At 46.6% G+C, this 2,769-nt stretch overlaps 1 long non-coding RNA gene across 1 annotated transcript; it reads right to left on the bottom strand.

Moving 5' to 3' along the window:
• Positions 1 to 366: 366 nt before the first annotated feature.
• On the bottom strand, positions 367 to 2,228 carry LOC122070411. The gene is made up of 2 exons (XR_006137775.1): positions 1,404 to 2,228; positions 367 to 1,175 (listed from the first exon to the last, which is right to left on the bottom strand). It is a non-coding gene; the product is annotated as an uncharacterized LOC122070411 (long non-coding RNA).
• Positions 2,229 to 2,769: the final 541 nt, after the last annotated feature.

The following is a 2,769-nucleotide window of genomic DNA, read 5'->3' as shown; positions in this document are numbered from 1 at the left end:
CTAAGGTGGGAATGTCACTCATATGATAAAAAAGACACCATATGAGTCTAGATTCAATCACATTACCAAGCGCCTAACTTTTGGTTGCCACCATAACACCCGATGGAAGTCTCACATTCGGCTATAAGCAGGCTACATTGAGATATGAAATTTTTGTGTTTGACCATAGAAATGTCTTATCTTAGCTCTAACTAAGACACCATTGAGCTTAAAAGTTGTCTGTTCATCTCACCCGCTGTTTTTAAGAGCTAAGGTGAATTTGGCTCATCTTGATCGTTGTCTCTAAGTGCTAAGGTGAATCACCCATGTGATTGAGTCGACTCAAGCCTGATGATATATTTACAAAATAAAATATGTAGATGAAAATCACCCAAAAAAAGTATATGTCTCATATATATAAATCAAAGATTCATAACAATAATGTCTAAAGATATATTCAAATGCAAAATACAATTCATTTAAGTCCAAGTCCCAAATTTCTAACATGAGCAAGAAAAATGTTATGAGTAATGGGTTTGGTTAATTGATCAACCACCATGCTACTTATGCTTCCCTGCATCTTGGCGAGTGAAGTAGAACCAACCGGTGCTATGCCGCTTCAAGACAAAATAGTAGCGGAAAGGGCCGAGGGTGGCGGTACGCCTTAGCTGGGCTACATAGATGGAGAAGCCGAGCAGGATGCGCCAAGAGTCGGGCATTAGCTGACCCGGGGAGATACCCCAATAGTTCAGGAAATCACAAATGAAGGACGGGACAGGTATCCTTAGTCCACAAAGGAAGGCGACCTCATACATGGCGACCTCGTCCTTGTTAGAATCCGCAGACTCCTTGCGATTTGGGATCCGCATTACAACGTCCACTGGAATCCCATACCACTCGTGATACACCTCTAGGATTTTGGATGGGAGAACTTCGAAGACTAGACTGGCGGCTCTGTGCGGGCCAAAGGACGAAGTAGAACCTTCGCCTTTGCCGCCGTCCGAGTCTTCCTCACCTTTTTTCGGACTCTTGGCATTGGGGACCTTCGCGCCATTTTTATCTTCCCCAGTGAGGGCATCACCCTATAATCAGCCACTAAGGTGGGTGGCTCCTCCCCTTGATGGTCTGGCCCGACATTCACTTCGGGGTCCAAGGCAACATTTGAGGACTCAAGTCTGTCGGAGGCGGTATCCTCGCTAGACAAAGGAGTAAAGGGAGGGATTGTGTAAGTAGCCCCTTTGCAGAGGATTGGGCCTAACCACGGCCATGGGAACAGGCTGTTCCTCCAGGATGGAAGCCCTATTACTTGGCCCCGATTGGGAGTCATACCCTACATCGTGGGGGTTCCTAGCAGCTATGTGGTAAGATCGGGTATTTTCCATGGAAGACAAAAGGGAAAGAGAGAAAGGAATCAAGAAACTTACTGGACAGAGAGGCAAATGCTGATAGAAACTCAAGCCTGAGACACACTTCCCCGCCGCAGAGCAACAACAGCCAAAATCCGATCAAAATTCCTCACAAGGTGAAAATAGAGTAAGGAAGAAGGATCATCCATTTATACTCCGTTGGAGGCTGCCTCAACAGCCTAGATCGTGCCGGACTGAAGGACAAGATCGAGAGATGATTGCTTCCCTCAAGGCCCAACCGTCGGGTCAAACACATGGCAGCTTCATAGAGACTTCACACCTTGAGAAGGCGATGCATGATGGAGGTCATAATGTAGGCCTGTGCGTTATCTCCTTAATGAGTAAACTCCGACAACCCGACTCAGCCCATCAGAGGTCGAGGGCCTATAATGTGCCAAATCTTGTCACCAACTCAGAAAGTGGAAAGAGAATCTGGTCGAGCCCTCGCCTTGGCCTTCACCAACTAGCCCTCCTGGCGGACGAGCTCGCACCTCGTCCCAGCTCTGCCGAGTCTTCGCCTCGTCTTAGCTTTTCCGAGCCCTTACCTTGGCTTTCTCGCAAGAGAAGCCTCGCCTTCACCTCTGCCATCTAAGCAAGTTCCCTCCCTGGCCGTATGAGATCCTTAGCTGAATCAGTTCCACGACATCACAGCCGACTAGGTGCCATGTCATAGCGGTTGGGAGAGTCATCCACTCAGGACTTGGCTAAAGATAGTGTGCCGAAGAAAGTGGAAACCATCCATGAGAGGACTCTCCCCCGACATTATGGAAGTTCCTTGTTAAGACTCCTAAGGCCTCACAACTCCCTAGAAGTAAGGAATATTTGGAATATTCCACCTCTCAATCGCTGATTTAGGAGAACATAGAGGAGTGGGACACAAGAGGGACATAAGGGGACAAGGCCTTATAGATACAAGAGGTAAGCCCTTGAAGAAGGGGATCTAGGACTTTGGGATAACATATACCTATTGCTTAATTTTGACTTGACCCTTTAATTTTGACTTGACCCTTACTTTGTCATTAGAGGGTTATCGCACTGGCCAGCTCCAGTGCCCCTTTGCTAACTTGTTCATCTTTGCAGTGAGAGTACAGAGAACCTTTGGTACAACTCAAAGCTACCAAGAGGATCTCTCTATCGTCAAAATTTACCGCATCACACCCCATTTCAATTCGACAATACCACTATCCATGGTAAGATGATTCCTCTTCCTTGACCATGGGTGAAATTAAGGAAACTCAGTCTAATAAGTAGTATGCCAATTGGAAGATACCATGAACATTGAAAGGGGAAGGGAGGGTCAACTCTCACCTCTTTCTTGGAATAGTATAATTTTTCTACTAAAAATACATTCTGTCCCTCTACTCGGGGAGCCTCTAGAAAACGG

This window comes from Macadamia integrifolia, unplaced genomic scaffold (assembly GCF_013358625.1).
Source record: "Macadamia integrifolia cultivar HAES 741 unplaced genomic scaffold, SCU_Mint_v3 scaffold909, whole genome shotgun sequence".
NCBI classification, from domain to species: domain Eukaryota; kingdom Viridiplantae; phylum Streptophyta; class Magnoliopsida; order Proteales; family Proteaceae; genus Macadamia; species Macadamia integrifolia.
The sequence above is the reverse complement of the archived record's forward strand: the minus strand, read 5'-3'. Positions and strand labels throughout refer to the sequence as shown.